This window comes from Mirounga leonina, unplaced genomic scaffold (assembly GCF_011800145.1).
Source record: "Mirounga leonina isolate KUSES-001 unplaced genomic scaffold, KU_Mleo_1.0 Mir_115, whole genome shotgun sequence".
NCBI lineage: Eukaryota > Metazoa > Chordata > Mammalia > Carnivora > Phocidae > Mirounga > Mirounga leonina.
Genome location: NW_023270268.1, coordinates 88,744,570 through 88,761,307, shown reverse-complemented (window position 1 = coordinate 88,761,307; position 16,738 = coordinate 88,744,570). Strand labels below are relative to the sequence as shown.

Here is a 16,738-nt window from a genome sequence, read left to right as displayed (position 1 = left end):
TGAAGTGCCACCTGTCTCCATCTCCCCCACCACAGAGCCTCCCAATGTCCTGCTGATCAGCCCACCTAACCCTTTGACGGCAGCCCCAGGACTGGGGTGATCTCTATTTCCCCATCCCCGACCAGAACCACCACATCTCAGTCACCGCATGGATTTTCTTTCTCTTTCTAGATCATTGTCACTGATTTCTAGTATTCTAAATTCTTTATGCAGTCTCACTTTAATCTTTCCTGCTGTAGGTTCAATGAATTATGGGTTGTTCTGGGTTCAGGAAGCTGAGGCCCTACCTCTTTCGTATAATAAATCATCATGGAAACAAAAACAAACCATAAAGACATACAGGGAGTCAAGCTGCCTTGTCGGGGAGATTGAGATTGGAATGCAGAGAAGTTTCTGGAGTGGTTGCCAGTGTTCTTTTTCTGCACCTGAGCAGTGGTGTGAGGCACAAGCCCATTACTAAGACACCTATGTTGTGGTTTTCTGTATTTATTTTATTATATCTCAAAGTTAAAAAGAAAAGATAAATCATCCTAGTGTTAAAAATAGTCATTTGAGTCATTCTTCAGGCCCCCCTCCCTATGAGCTTTTCTTTGGGGTGAAAAACCCCAACTTGGTTAGCATGCCCCCCAAGGTTCAGACCCCCCCCCACACCAGATGGTTAGCCAAATCCTGTGACATGTGTCTCAAGGGAACCTTTCAGGCGAGGTGCTGCTGGCCCACTGAAAAGAGCAGAGAGCGGGCACTTCCTCAAACTTCCAGAACAGGTTGTACGACTGTTTTGTGCTGGTTCACTAATCAACATGGAGAGATAGAATGTGGCCTGACACTGCCTTTTCTGGCAACCTGGTAGTGAGGTGTGAAGGGGGCCCATAGCCCTCACTTACCCTTAAATGTTGGAAGTACTCAAGCTGACCAAAAAGAACCTAAGACTCAGGCAGTTCATCTCAGCCCAGCATCTAGTAACTGCTCAATAATTGGTGGCTATTATGATTCCGAATCCCATTACCGCCCTGTGAAGAAGGGGAGAAGGTGGCGGGAACGTGGTACATGAAGGGAAAAGAGAAAGGAGGACAAAGAAGCAAGGGCAGGTCACCCTCAGGGTTTGGCCCTACAAAGACATTAACTCAGCAGCCTCCTAAGCGGTCCTGCTATGAAGAGGGGTAAATCAATAAATGGCTGGCAAGGCAGATAGAAGCCACCCTTACCATCCTGCAGTGCTCTGCTTCAGACGGTTTGCCTGTAATTCTCCAACTAACCTTCCCCCCTCCCTTCTCATTGGCTGCCTCCCTCTAAGTGGCCCCCATAGATTCATTCACATAGGGTCATCCTCCAGGTATCGGAAGCTGCAAATGTTGGTCCAAGGGCTCAGAGGGCGCGCTCCTCTCTGGTCTGCCTGCCCAACCTCCCCACACCCACAGCGAAGGAAGATGCCCAGCAAAGTGCTTGGAGAGCCTCCCCCACCCGTCATGGCCAGGGGACAGGCTCATTGTTCGGAGGGTGTCTGGGTTTGCCACTAAAGTCCTCTTTATCACTTGTCAGGTGGGACTGCCAATCTGTCCATGTCTCTTTATTATTTTTTAAGATCTTATTTATTTGTTTGAGAGAGAGAGAAAGAGAGAGCACGAGTTGGGGGAGGGGCAGAGGCAGTGGGAGAGGGAGAAGCAGGCTCCCCGCTGAGCAGGGAGCCCGGATGTGGGGCTCAATCCCAGGACCCTGAGCTCATGACCTGAGCTGAAGGCAGACACTTAACCGATTGAGCCACCCAGGCGCCCCTTGTCCATGTCTCTTTATGTCCATCTGTGGTCTTCGGTTTGGGCCCCTGTCTTCATCTCTTTGCTCTTTCCCTCTCTGACACTCTTGGGTTCCCTCGCTCCAACCAAATACACTTGGGGCCAAAAAGCCATGGTAGAATTCTGAAGGCATCCCAAATGTTTTTCTTTAAAAATAATGACAAAGGAAGCTACAGAGGAGGAACAAGGAGGGGAGACTTCATTCTAAATTTGCTCAACACAAGAGATTCCCCAGGGACAAGACTGAAAATGTGAAGGCCTAGAAGAAACACGTAAGGGGAAAAAAATAACCCCCCCCCCCCCGTTTGGTCCCAAGGACTTCTTTGAAATAGATAATTTCAAATATATTTCTGGATTCTAAAACTTTTTCAGAATGAATAAAGTGTTGAGGATGGAGTATTTTTATGTTTCCAAACCGTTTCTAAAAATTATGCAGTAAGATTTTATGTTAAATGAACTACACCAATCTTTTCATCTGGATATAATGATGCACCTTGTTTGACATTCCTTTCTAAATGACCTCCAGAAAAATCAATTGTTCCCGGGAATCCAAATGCATTTCCACTTATAAGTACAGAGGAAAGTAAAATAAATTGCTTGAATCAAGTATGGGGAAAATTTTGTCCTCAGCAGCTCAAACTGTTGTGAAAGCCCTGGGTCCAGGATTCAGAGGCAGATCCGTGGGCAGGTGGGAAGAGAATGACCACAGCACCCGACTGAGCCACGAAAACATGCCTCAGCTGCCCAGTGCTGCAGACAGTGGGCATCACTGGGAGGCCTAGGTCTAGGGAAAGCTGGGGGGGTCCCAAGCAAATCCCCCCAACATGCTCCAATCTGCCCCCAACTCTCTTACTGCATGTGACAGACATGGAGCAATACTTGAAAAAACATGGTGCAGATCAAGAGATAAATAAACAGGTGAAAAAGGAGAGCTGCTTATCTCAATCTAGGCGAATCTTCAGTTTTCAGGACTCTGGGAAGACCATAAAAATGCAGTGCTGGAAAAATCAAGAATGACTCAAGGTGAGGGCTCAGAGAATCAGGCTGCTTAGAGAAAGTTCTGTGGAGCAAATTGTGTCCAGTGAGATTGGAAGGTCTCCCTCTTCTTTCTTTCCACAATTCCCTTCCTGAAAATAAGTGCTTTTCTGTTTCTCCCAGCAGCAAGTCCAGAAAACATAATACTGTCCTTTGTCTTGTTCTAAGTGTATTGTGGATGGAGTCTTCTGTTCAAGGTTTTACTACTTCTTAAAAAAACGATCATAAGAGAAGAGATGCCAGGCTTCTGAAAGGGCGGGTGCTTTTACCACAGGAAACTTAGAATTATTAGCAAGGACGGACTGTAGGAATTTGACATACCCAGCAAGCTAATTTTAATTTTTTTAAAAAATCAATTATCTACAACCATTTTGATGTTCAAAACAAAGGAGCATCCGATTTTGTGAAAATCAGCAAAAGAAAGTTTATATGGATGTTCATTTTCTATTCTTTGAAAAAACATACCATCTCTTTTGCCCGTGCCTCCCAAATTTCTGAGAATATTTACATCCAAAATAAGACTCTCCTGGTGCTCCCCAGAAAGCAGAAGGAGAGGCCGGATGGGGCACTGGGAGGTGAGGCTGGCTCCGGACAAAAGTGGGTGTCTGTGTGTGTCGGTCCTCTCCCCCACTCCCCGCCCCACCCCTCCCCTGCAAACGGTGGACAGAAGGGACACAAGGGGGACACACACACAAACACACACACACACACACAGGGGCATCCACTCAGCCAGGAAAGCACTCTCAGCGGAGGTTAACCCCCATAACCCTGCATTCGCTCTGCCCTCTTCAAAAGAGATTTGGAATTCCTTCCCCAACTTTGCTGCACTTTCCATGAGAATGGGGATGTTTCTGCATAAAACATGAGTGTGAGAGGGCAGGAGCTGCAGGCCTGGGGGAGCCTGGGGGAGCTGGGGGAGTGGGCAGGGAGAACAGAGCAGTGGGGGGAGGGAAGGGAGGCTGTTTTCTCAGGCTGCATTTCTTGCAGGCTCCTTGGAGACCAGAGAAAGGCCGGGAAAGGTCTCAGCTGGGGCCCGGCCGCTCACAGAACCACCGCGAAGTGGGATGCTGAGCGTGACCCGATGGAGCCCCACCAGCGGGGGTTTGAGGACCTCCAGGAAACTGATGCCATCTGTCTGCACCAAGGAAGGAGAGAGGCTTTGGGCCAGGGGAAAGGCCTGCAGGGGGAGGGAGGAAGCCCGTGTTAAACGCTGTGGACGGCGGCATGGCCCCCCTGCTAGACCGATGGTTCACAGAGGGCGGGGACAAAGGTTCTATTTCTTTTGGTTTCATCACAGAATCCAGTGTAGCGCCAGACCTTTCCCGTGCTGTTTTGTGAATGACTGCAGGTGGCCAGACAGGATTCCTAGGCTGTTATCAGCACCCCGGCGAGGAGAATTTAGGGGTCTGCAAGAGGTCTTCTCACCAGCAAACTGGTTATTAGCATTGCTTGAATTAATTTGGCAACGGGCTAAATGCCAGCAGCAGGAGAGAGATGTTAGGGCATTCTGCTCCTCCGGGGAGAGAGGAATTATTGAAGTCACTGGGGCAGGTCTGTGTGCCCCGCCGCGCGGGGGAGCGCATGGAAAGGATCCGAGTGGGGCATCCTGCAAGGGGGGCAGCCCGCGGTGGCTGTTCTCAGGGCGGTGGCCCACACTGCAGACGCCCTGTTATTGTTCACTAGACTACGGCTCACCTCTGCGGGCTCCTCCCTAAAGACACTGGGATGGAAACCACCTTAAGCTCTTTCTGGAAAAAAAGGTAGGGTATGAATAGTGGGCTTTGTTTCGATTTGATTTGGGGTTGTTTTTTTTTTTTTTTTCCGTAATTTTGAGAATTTAAGGACACCCTCAGGATGACTGGCCGTGCTCCAGAATGTGGCTACGGGATTTTTGCAAGTCACTATTTATTGCAAGGTGGGAAATGATGAGCTCAGCGATAGAACTGCAGTTGGAGAGGGGCCCAGTGCTACGGAACTGTTGGGTCCTCAAACGTGAGCTGCCTCAGCATCACCTGGAGGGCATGTCGAACACAGGTTCCTGGTCCCCAACCCCGCCTTTCTGACTCAGTGGTCTGGGGGGAGGCCTGAGCATCTGCATTCCTACCAAGCACTCAGGTGCTGCTGATGCTGCTGGTCTGAGGACCAAACGATGAGGACCCCTGCTCTATCTAGAACACCCCTTTATTTTATATGTAAGGGACAAGCCTCGGGGCTTTAATGGTAGAACCAGGTACTAACAGCCCCTTTCTCAGAGCCCTTCCCCCCCCCCCGTGGAACAGGAGAACGTGAAGGTGAGCTGAAGGAGAGGAAAAACACCAGACACAGTCAAAATCTAACACGCCCCCTCTCTATCCTCCGTGTGTTCAGGTAGGCCCTACAGAAACACCAGCCATGTGGGTCCCACAGGAGGGTCCGAATGGGCAAGTGGGGTGGAAGGGACGGTCCCAAAGCTGGACAGGCAGACCACAGCAGGGGGAAGAAAGGCAGGCAGGGAGCAAACAGATTGTGAAGAGCAATTAACTGAGAGCAGAGAATCAAGGGGCACCGAGGAAACTTCTGCCAGCCCTGGGGGGCAGAGATTAACAAGCCCCTTGGCAGTTTGGGAACAGCTCCACCGCATCCAGCTGGGACTTGACCCCGCATCTCAGTTATCTCCCTAAAAGCCTTGGGGTGTGGCCTGGAAAGCTCTGCTGGGAGAAGAGCCAAAAACCCAATTAATCTGGACCTCAAGTGGGCTCCCACAGCTGTGTGCGGGCCACCACGTCTCAGTCAGCCTCCAGCCTGCCCTTGGCCGTGAGCTCTGGGAAGCCAGAGATGGGGTCACCTGGTGCAGGGCTGGCAAACGCTGCATAAAAGTTGGATAAAGAAATGGACGCCCTGATGAATGTAGCCTCCTGCTCCCAGAGAGGTGGGCTCTGCCCTCAGTCTCGTTCCTCAGGAGGAATCACATCTGCTTAAGCTTTCAGCGTCACTCCCAGGCTGGGGCTGGCCAGCAGCGTTCCTGTTGCTCACTGGCACGGATGGCATGGGCAGAAGCCCCTTCCGCATGCCCCCTCCACATCTCTCTCTCCTTGCTCCCCATGGGGAAAAAAATCTTTTTTGCCTCTGACCAGCACACGGCACACGTTCTGACAGAGTCTGACAGAGTCTGGCCACTACTCGGGGGACTGGCTGGGAATCTGTGAACCTCTCAGAAGCTTCTTGTGACCATGCATCCAGTTCCCAGGCTCAGAGCCCTGCCGTTCCCCAGTGTTTCGCAGCGGCCACGCAGAGGCAGCGGGTGGGCCAGAGGGGGCTGTGTTAGGGCAGCTGCTCATGTTGCCAGGCCTCACTGGCATGGAGAAGGGTCCCACGTGCCGAGCTGCATCGTGACTTTCCCCTGTAAGATGACCCTGAAATGGCCCACCAAGACCCCAGGCGGGCGTCCTGGTTTGTGCCGCGTCTCTCGTACATATGCGTGTGCCCTCTGTGGGAGCAACAAGGCCTCTGTCCTCCTGAGTGACCCTTCTGTCCCTGTTCCACAGTGGATGAGTTTCATGGAACTCCTGGAAATGTCACACACCCAGGCCTGGCCCTGCCCGCGAGCCTTGTGTTCCTCTAAGACCAGCCAGCTCAGAACAACAGAATAGTCGGTGAGTACCCGGCTCTGTCTTAGGACCACGACACCGCAAAGCTCAGAGCACCACCACAACACTATAGGTTCAAAAGCTGCAGGTCACAGAGGTCTTTATTGCCCCCAAACTCCCCATATAATCAGATTTCTCTCCCCTTATCCGAGGCCCATCAAGCTTTTCAGAGAAAACTGGCTCGCTGAGGGAGATGGGGCCAGGAAAATGGAAGGTCAAAGGCTCCCAGAGAGTTGCTGGGGAAAACGGTCCATGTAGTTGGGTGGAGAGCGTGGAGACTCAGGCACAAGGACGATGAGCTGTGGCTCATCTGGGGCTAGAGATGCCAGGCGGCACGTGCAGCCACCCCCGCACCCCTGCAGTGTCGATGCCATTCGTTTGGAGCCTGTAAACCTACCCACCAGAATCAAGCATCATTAGGAGACATAATCTGCTGCAAATGGATCGCACGAGGCATTTCAAAGCCCAGCAGGCGGATTAGGCGATGATTTGCTGGTTTGTGCCACCTGAAGCACTTCTCTGCTCTATCCACAAATTAGAATTTGGCCATAATTTCTCTGCAACAAGGGGCTTTCTGTAAGTCCCTCCTCTGTGCTGGGGGCGAGTCTACCTTCCAGCTGAAGACAAGTTTCAGCAGAGTACATGGGAGGCATAGAGAAAAAGGGTTGGCACCTTGGTTACTCAAGGAGGAAGGAAGGACACTCCTTAGCCAACTTCTCTACCTGCCCCCCAAAGTCACTGTCAGCAAAAGGTCCAAGGGTTTTTCACACACACACACACACACACACACACCATGCTGTCTCCCACCCACATTATAGGTTCTGAAATATCTCCTCCTTCAGGAAGTCCTCCTGGATTGATAAAGAGCAAGACCACCATGACCCCACAGAGACTCTGATAAACAAGAAACTCAAGAGCTTTCTTCTCCCCTTGTCTGTTCTTCCTCAGAAATAATTTGCCTAGAAGGATGAAACAATCCAAACAAGGCACAGAATCCTTTCAGTTGGTTTATTTTTTTATTGGTACATAATAGGATGTCCACCTCACTCTGCAAGTTTCCCAAGGCAGGGCTCGCCTCCACATCATTCATTCAGTACAGGATCCAGAAAGCTGCAAGCAAGTGCGTGTGCGTATACATGTGCCCGTGTGTGTGCATTCATACTCGCCCTGGGGACTGAACCCATCCTGGCTTCCACGCCACTCTTGGCTTTTGGGCAAATGTCAGGAAGAAATGGTGAAACCCTGCAATGGGATTTTCTTTCCCAGACTTCATCCCCCACAAAGGGAAGGCCCTACCCAGGCCCCTGTGAGCCTCACCACAGTGTTTCTACTAGGAAGATCTGGAAGTTGGTGGAGACAGGAGAGGGCTAGAAGTGATTCTCAGGCCAGATTGGGTGGGAATGTAAGCAAGATCACTCCAAGCCCAGAGGCCAGGTGTCTGCATTCCCAGGCCAGAGATGGCTACACTTCACTTGGCCACACTGGACCCACACCCATGAGGCCAAAGGAGAGAGCATATCAGGAGCAGCATTAACCTGAACCAGCAATTCTCAATGGGTTTAATTTTGTCCCTGGGGCAACATTTGATAATGTCTGGAGATAATTTTGGTTGTCACAAATGAGGGTGCTCCTGGTGGGTAGAACCCAAGGATGCTGCTAAACATCTTAAAAGGTATAAGACTGTCCCCCCACCCCACTAAGAATTATCCAGCCCCAAAAGTCAATGGTACCACCATTGAGAAAACCCACCCTAACCACACACTGCTGCCCCCGCCCCATGCCATGATTTGGGAATCATAAGATCAGAATTCTCAAATGAGTCAGAATCACAGTTCTCCAGCTATGCCTTGGATTTCAGACAGGCCCCAAAGGATTGGAGTATAATGGGACATGGGGTACAGAGTCATCCCCCCACGATCTCCAGAAAGTTGGAGAAGTTCCCCAAAGGGACCTCAGAAGTCATCGTGTCCGAACACATTCACTGTGTGAAACTCATGCAGATATAAGCAAAGACTGTGCAATCCCAAGGGAGCAGAAAGCATGACCACTGACACCTGTGGAATGCTAGAAAGTGGGCATTTGCCTGTGGAGTCCAAAGAGACAGCTGAGGGCCTATGTAGGAATATAAGAAATATGACTTCATGCAGCATGTGGTGGCCTCCCAGACCTCCTTATTCCCAGAGGCGGTCCACGCTGAAAACATATCCGTGAGCAGCAAGAACCACCCTTTAGAGGGGTAGACAGGGAACGGAGCTCTAACAGAGAGCCCCTGGGTCCCAAGCCCCTGCATCTCCCCAGCCTCGCCGTGTCTCATTTGGCACATTCGAGGTGGAGACGTGCTCCCGTCCCAGTGCCCAGCGTCCAGGCAGCAAGGAGAAGACCTGAAGGGCCCTCTCCCCTGGCCCCAGGGTGGCGGTGTCACGGTGGGAGGAGACAAGAGCCACGGGGCAGGAAAGAAGAGGGGAACCTCACTCAGCCCTTCAACCAGCAGGGGTTGGGCAGCAAGAGCACAAGTTGGTCCCAAAGCCTGAAACACCTGGGAGGAGCAGGCTTTTGGGAGCGGCCATTCCTCCACACACTCTTAGACACATCTGTACCCAACCAGGAGAGGGAATCCGTGAGACAGACTTCTCCTTCCAGGGTTCCCTTAGTCCTTTGAAAAACACTTGCGGCCCCAGGTGCATGACCTCCTTACCCCGGGTTGGCCCTGCTCCCTAGATTTTCCACCCCACCCAGCTGGCATGAGGTGAGGCAAATTCATGTCTAGTCTCTGCAAATAAAGCTGCAGAGCTAGCCACTGTGACTCATGTGGGCATGGCCGGTGAACATGAAAAGGGACATCTGTCCAAGTACTCACCACTAGCAGCTCAGCCGTGGACGCCCAAGAGCCAAACACGGCATAGGCAGGAGAAGCAATCCTGGCGAAGCCAGCACCGTGAGCCCGGCAGCAAGCCCAGGGGAGCAGCCACGCACCTGCTCCCCACCCCCAGCGCTAGCGCTCAGGCCCCTAGCCCCAGCCTGGGGGCAGACCCAGGGTCACAGGCAAGCCCAGCTGCCAGGTCTCGGAAAGGGGCTGGGGGCTTCCTTGGGATGATGAAGGGCCAGGGCTTGAGTCCCCGCTAGTGTTTCTCCGGCCAGGGGACCAAGGCTGCTGCCACTGCTCTCAGAAACATTTGCTGGTAAAAGCAACCCGAGCTTCTGCGCTCAGGTTAGCAAGACAACATCTCGGTCCTGCCTGGGGGCTCCGGCAGTCCAGTCTGGCCACAGGGAAAGCAGGACACAACGCCGCAGCGCGCCTGAGTGGCTCCGATTGTCCCTCGCACTGCTGAGCCTGCTCCCAGCACCAGACAAAAGCGCTGGAAACAGCTCGCCGCCCCAGCCGGTGACACACCAGTCGCCAGCTCCCAGGCTGTCCTCCCGGCCACCCCACCGAGGGCAGGCTCTGTCTCCCGAGTTTCTTCAAAGGCGCCCAAGGATGGCTTAGAATGATTTATCCTCATGGAGTAGACTGCTCATTCCAGAAATACTCCAACTTTGGCTGGACCGGAGAGCAGTGGTGCAATGCTTACGGGGACAGAGAAAGAGAGACCTGCAAGAGTGTGTGTGTGTGTGTGTGTGTGTGTCTGCGCTCGTGTGCATATCTGTGCGGGGGTGTGCATGTGAGCAGGAGTGTGAGAGGCAGGGTGTGTGCATCTTCCTGGGGTGTCTGTCCCTCTCTCTCCTCCTGGGTTTTGAGCCCGAGGGTGTTGGGCGGGGGGAGGGGTGGTGAGAGACAGATTCCAGAACAGGCAGGAGACTCCATCCCCCTTCCCGCCCCACAGGGTGATAATGCCACCCCTCCAGCTCCTGCCGCCTCCACAGCTGCTGCTGTCAGCAGTCAGCTTCCTCTGCCGCACACTCTCGGTGAACAACTTCGGAGGAAGCAGTGTTTCACAAAAGTCAGTGGCACCATCTCTCCAGCCCAGGTCCTTTGCTGTCCCCATTTTGGTCATTGGCCTCCATGCTCCCATCCCAAGGCCCATGCTCCCGAAGATGGAGGGCCTAGAAACCTCCCCCATCTGCTCCCATCGCAGAGCCACGTCCCTCTTCTCTACCCTCCCGGGGGGTCCTGGGCTAGGGGAAGAAGGAGAAGCCAGCCACCGTGGAACTTCCTCTCAGGGAAAACGAGGAAGCCGGTAACCGGGTGGAGGAACTGCAACAGGATGAGTGCTTTGGAGAAAGACCACCAGTGTGCCACCCCAGACCTAAAAGTCATGAGCTTGACCGTGCAAGCTGACCACCTAGGCAGCTTGGTATTGTGGGTAACTGCTTAGGCTCAGGAGTTAGGCACAACTAGGACTTTAAAACATATTAGTTGTGGGATCTTGAGCAAACTGCCAAATCTCTGACCTTCGGTGTCCCTGCATGAAAACTGGGCATGTTAAAATCTACTTTATGGAACTGTTGTGAGGAGTCAATGAGATAAAATATATAAGGTGCTTCCCCCATGCCTGGCCCGTATCAGGCCCTCAGGAATGCCTGGCCCCTGGTTTTCTTCATCTGTGGAATCCTGAGAGGGTTGTGGTGCCTCCGACAGTGGGAGGGTCTCCAGGTGGGCTGATTAGAGAAGGGCTGGGCTCTAAGACACCAAGAGAGGTGTGTAGAAGGCGCAGAGCCAGAGTGTGGGTCTGGAGAGGAGAGGCTCAAGGGCGGAGTGTTGGAAAAGTGAACCCAGCAGAGGAGGCAGAACAGAAAACGGAGCAACCTTGCTAGAGAACAGGACCCATAGGAATCACAGGAGAGAAATGGCACAGTTGGTGGTGGTGGTGGTGGTCGAGAGAGCTGCCTGCCCAGAATGAATGTTAGTCTGGGGTTTTCTGGAAAAGAATCCAGAGACTGAAGCATAGAGTGGCTGGATCAGCACCTGTAATCAGAAGCCAAAATGGACAGGGGTGCTTGGCTGGCTCAGTTAGAGCATGGGACTCTTTTTTTTAAAGATTTTATTTATTTTTTTGACAGAGAGAGACACAGCGAGAGCAGGAACACAAGCAGGGGGAGTGGGAGAGGGAGGAGCAGGCTTCCCGCAGAGCAGGGAGCCCGATGTGGGACTCGATCCCAGGACCCTGGGATCATGACCTGAGCCGAAGGCAGACGCTTAACGACTGAGCCACCCAGGCGCCCTAGAGCATGGGACTCTTGATCTTAGTGTTGTGAGTTTGAGCCACACGTTGGGTGTAGAGATGACTTAAATAAATAAATCTTTAAAAAGAAGAAGAAGCCAAAATTGACAAACTGAAGCCTAATAGAAGAGAGCCAACTTTACCAGATTCTCCCAGAAAACCCTCAATAATCACCAATGCCCACAGGGATGATATGGGGGGCCACCACCAAAGGATCTGGGCCTGGAGACAGCTCCACTGCTGAGGAGGCTATAATCAGGGTTGGCCATGGAGGTCTTACTTCACACCTGAAATGGGCTTGCCTAGGCTATACATGATTTACATCCTGAAGACCCTGCTGGTAGAGGAAAAGCTAAGAGAGCATGGCACCCCAGCTCAAGAGGTAGGCCTGACCCTGTTGGACAGGGAGGGGGAAAGGAGAGCACTTCTAGGCCATGAATGCTCAGGCCAACACCTCAAAAGAGGCAGCCCGGTATCATGGAGCAATGGGGGAACCAAGGAGTTTGGGCTCCAGTCCCCATTCTGCCAGCAACTGGCCAGGGTACTGGCCTTCTCTGGCCCTCTGTATCTTCCTCTTTGAAATGAGACCAGATCTGTGGCCTTCAAACTTTGTTTTCAGCAGCAGAACCCATTCTTCAAATGAAAACTTACCTAGAACATCTTTATCTAAATCAGATAGATGCAGAGTTACACCGGTGGGCAGGGGGCTGGGCCCTGGATGCTCCGCCTCTCTCAGCAACTCTCAGGGTAGCTCGGAGAAACCCCAGAGCTCCCAGAACACAGCACAAAACTACAGTACTAGCTGTCTCTGCAGTCCTTTCACCTCTCTGACAACAAGGCTTTTTATTCCCAGGGGAAGTTAAGTAGCTACCAGCTAGGATGGGCACCAGCTAGAGGGCCCAGTGTGAGAGGGTCCCAAGAAAGGGAGCAGGCTACCCACTTAGGAGCACCTGCTGGGGCTGCAGGCCCTGCAGGAGAGGCTGCTGAAGGTGGGAGCTGTGGCTACAGATGGCAGAGGGGAGGCCAGCCAGTTCCAGGCTCCAGGGTGATAAATGTACTACACAGAGAGGCCAGATGGATGACCCTGCCTCTGGCACTGTGGCTCCTCCAGGAAACACTGGGCCGCTTTTCATACCCTGGATTGCTGCAGGCTCCCGCTCTCCCCAACTCAGCCAAATCATAAATCTAGCCTGCCAGGGGAGCTGGCTGCCCTGACCCCGGCCCTGTGCTGCGCCCCCCCCCCCCCCGCCCCCCCGTCTTGGCCTCGCCTCATGCCAAGATGGAGATCCAGACACCACCAGCAGCAGGAGGGACCGTGGGTGGAGCTGGGCCCCATGGACTGAAGGTCCTGTCGTGGCTTGGCTTCCCAGAGTTCCTTCATCCAGAGTTTTATCTTTTTGCCTCTCAAATCACTGCCTCAGGCTTTTACCTCGCCCCCCTCACACCAGCCTCCTTGGTGAAGAGTTTCAAGTCTGACAGAAATTGGGGAGTTCCACGACACCTCGAAGCCCGAGTCTGCCATCTCCCTTCCCCGAGCCCCGCAGGGGCTGTTCTCACCCAGGCAAAGGCTCCTCAGCGGGAGATGCAGATACAGCCCACGACTGGCAGCCGCCCGCATTCTCTATCTCCCAGAGGGAAAAAGACGGCCTCAGCAAGGGAAGGGTTTATGTCTTCCTTGGTCCATCTTTGGTTATTTCTCTCTCGCTCCCCACCCCTCTCCTCTATCCACGTCCCCAGGAAAAAAAAAGGTTCATAAAAGGATCTCCCCTGGCTCCCTGCCCCAGCCTTCCCTGCCTCTCTCCTCTGTGCTTTTGGTTGCGAATTCAGCATGTTAATGTGTGTGGTACTTTATGGTTTGTGCCCTGCTTGTTTTACCCTCGGATCCCCAGTGCCATGTTTCCGGCGTGGAAGGCACGGCTCAGAGGCTCTGACTCACCAGGGGCAGGGCAGAGACTAAAGCTCTGAGCTCTGTGTGTTTCTCACTTTATCACGGCTTTCTTCTCCTCACCTCTATCTCTATCCTCCTCCCTTCTCCCCTTTCTTTCTGGTATCTCTTCTCAATCCTTCTGTCCCCCTCCCAAAGACCTCCTCTAGACCACCTGAGCTCAGAGCAGGTGGGGACCTCAGGACCATCTCCCCCCATCCCCTGGTTTATAGATGAGGAGACTGAGGCCACGTTACCTGCCTGGGTCCCCAGACTGCTTCCCTATCTCCACCAGGGAACGTGGGTGCCTGTGGGAGGCCCAGAGGGGTGATGGATTTCTTAAGTCATCCTGATTTTATTACTTGAAGCATTTCTAGGGCAGGACGCAGATAAATGCTTGCTGTGCTCCCTTCCTCCCTCCCTCTGCGGCAAAGACTGCATCTCTGCATAATGATTGCACCCTGTTTCACTCAGAAGGGAAAGGTCAAGGTCTTCTGTCTCTGCAGTCAAAGTCATCAGCAGGCGACTTGGCCTCCACTCCCAGGCCAAGAGACCCTGCCCTCCCCACACCACAGAGGGGTTTCTTATTGTTTGGTGGGTCTCCTTATTGTTTGTCTCCCTGGGACAGAGATCCTCCCCACCTCTGTGGATCACGCTTTCTTGTCCCTACATCCACGCTTTAGGGCATTCCTCCCTTAAATGCAAGCTCAGAGGGTCAGCAAACACTGTCTGAGCACGGCCATGCTGGGGACTGCCATGCTGGGCTCAGTGGCAGGCGTGGCTGAGCCCAGCTCTCGGCCACAAGGCCACGGTCTGTCAAGAACCATGGAGCCCCCCTAGGAGCCCTCTGATCGCAGATTGGATGCCCTCTGTATCCTGGGTGACTTGTAGACCCTCAGAGTACCCTCCATAGGGAGGCCAGTAGAGGTGGTCTGCCAGGCAGGACGAGCTAGCCTGGTGAGGTAGAAGGGACATGGGCTTTGGAATCAAGAGGCTTGAGCTGAATCCTGATTATCACTTATTAGCAACTTAACCTTACCTTGAGTGAGTCACTCCTCTGCGCCTCCATTTCTCATCTGTTAAATGGGGGAGATAAAAGTTCCAAGCTTATCTATTTCACCAGGTGTAGAAGGATTAAACAAGACGATGCAGGTGAGCGTGTTCTGGAAATGGATGTAAGGCAGAAGTACAATTCCCCAGATCTACAGAGCTGCCAATATTCCGCTCTATGCACATGGCTCCAAGCCTACCCTGAGGGTGACTCATTTTGTTTTAGGACAGTGCCACCTAGCTTCCTCTATGTGTGGCTTTGTTCCTGACTCCTGGCCTCCCCGAACCCCCGGGTAGAAGCCGGGTGGCTCTAGGCTCCCTCTTCCCAAGGGCTCCATTAGGTGAAAACACAATCCAAGTCTCATCTACTCAACTCATTACAAGAAGTGCGAGAGATTTACTTCTGAGGCCTTCATTATCACCTAATTGCGTTCCCACTAAAAACTCATTAATTAGCCATTCTAAAGCTGTCAGCACATTTAAATAGACTTGTAAACTCACAAACTTTTAGAGTTGGAAGAGAACTTTGGCAAGTCCAACCTGTTCAACCCCCTTATGCTGGAAATGAAGAGGGTGAGGCCCAGAGAGGTTAAGTGACTCAACCAAGGTCACACAGCCGGCTAGTGATAGAATGGGGGCTCGAAACCCAAGCCATTGAGTTCCAGCCCAAAGACCCTCCTTCCCACTACACCACTTTTCTAAAGGAAAGCAATGCCACCCTTCACCTCTCTCATCGATCCTTTTCCCAAAGGAGCGATTCTAGCTTGAGGTATGACCCCAGCTGAAAGAGAATACAAATGTGGAATTTTAAGTAGATATTTTTAGATGATGATATATGTACTTGAGCCCTGTGGTGATCAGCTGTGACATGCTAATGGGCCTCGTGCTTCCTGGAAGTGGGGGCAGCAGTGGTCCTCCCCTTCCTGGACAACAGCAGACACATACACTGGACCTACGGAGCTAGAGGCTGGCTCTGCGGATGCCACCAGCAGCAAGTCAAATGCAGAGTCTTGGTCCCCAGCTGGATATCCTGACTCAGAAGCTCTGGAGTGGGGCCCAAGAATATGCGTTTTGAGTACCACAGCCTAATAGAGGTTCTAAAAAAGAAACAGTATACAACATATAAAAAACAAACATATACAACAACTATAGAGACAGAAAAAGAGAAATACAGTAGGAGACTTCTAATGAGAGGATCAGAGGAACGGCCCTCCAGAATGGTCCAACGGAGTGAGGGCAGGAGAGAGGAGCTGGACAGGGAACAGAGTCAAGGAAGCGCAGGTTCCTGGGGTGGCTCAGGTCCAGGACCCTGGGCAAGTGCCCATACCTGGAGCCAAGGTTCTCAGTCCTGGTGGCCAGGGGCCCAGCTGTTTATGAGGCAAGTGTCCGCCAGGACCACAGTTCGACCTGAGGCCAAGGGGTGGTCCTGGAGGCCCAGGCAGGAAGAGCAAAGGCCTCTCTGACACTCATAATGCGTGGGCTGTCCTAAGTCTTCATGTGTATTAACACATCGAATTCTACTTAAACCCTGTGAAGTGGGGGCACGGTTGTTACTGCACGCTCTGATGAGGAAGCAGGCTAGAAAACCAGCCACGGGGCCAGGAAGTGGCAGAGCAGGGACTCAGACCTCCGGTTCCGCTGCACCAGCTGGTGCAGCTGAAGATCAGAAGCTCATCACTCATCCTGGCTGGCACAGTGTTTCTCAGTGGAGGAGCCTACAGCATGTTGGGAGGGATATGCCTTCCCTGCACCCTGCAGAGACTTTGCATCCCCGGCTTCTGCCACCAAACGACAAGAGAGTTCCTAAGTCGCCCTGACGACAAAAACAGCCCCACACATCCAGACAGCTGGGGGGTGGGTGGGTCCAACCCAGGAGCACCGCCTGAAGTGGGAAATGAAGGATGCCGTGGGGAGATGCCCTGACTCCCAGAGGCTTGGCTCCCTCTGTGGGGGGGGACTGCAGTGCCAAAGGAGCTGGCCGAAACTGGGGAGGGGTGCCTGGGAGGAGCAGGGTGGCGTGTGTCTCCAAGAGCCCCCTCAGTGCTCAGGGTGCTGGGCTGCTGCAGGAGGGGTAGGCAAGGGTGATGCTGCATGAAAAGGGAGAGAGGGAGAAGAAGCCATAAAGCCAGACACGGAGAAGAAGCCATAAAGCCA

At 52.8% G+C, this 16,738-nt stretch overlaps 1 protein-coding gene and 1 long non-coding RNA gene across 2 annotated transcripts in view; one reads left to right on the top strand and one right to left on the bottom strand.

Moving 5' to 3' along the window:
* SEMA5B (semaphorin 5B) overlaps positions 1-16,738 on the bottom strand; it is a 118,672-nt gene that overhangs the window by 72,593 nt on the left and 29,341 nt on the right. The gene's annotated exons all lie outside the window — the stretch shown is intronic.
* Positions 4,149-16,738, top strand: part of LOC118007022 — a 16,406-nt gene continuing 3,816 nt past the window's right edge. Inside the window, exons 1-2 of the long non-coding RNA XR_004678251.1 lie at positions 4,149-4,585; positions 6,350-6,457. This is a non-coding gene — a long non-coding RNA (uncharacterized LOC118007022). The remainder of the gene's footprint in view (positions 4,586-6,349; positions 6,458-16,738) is intronic.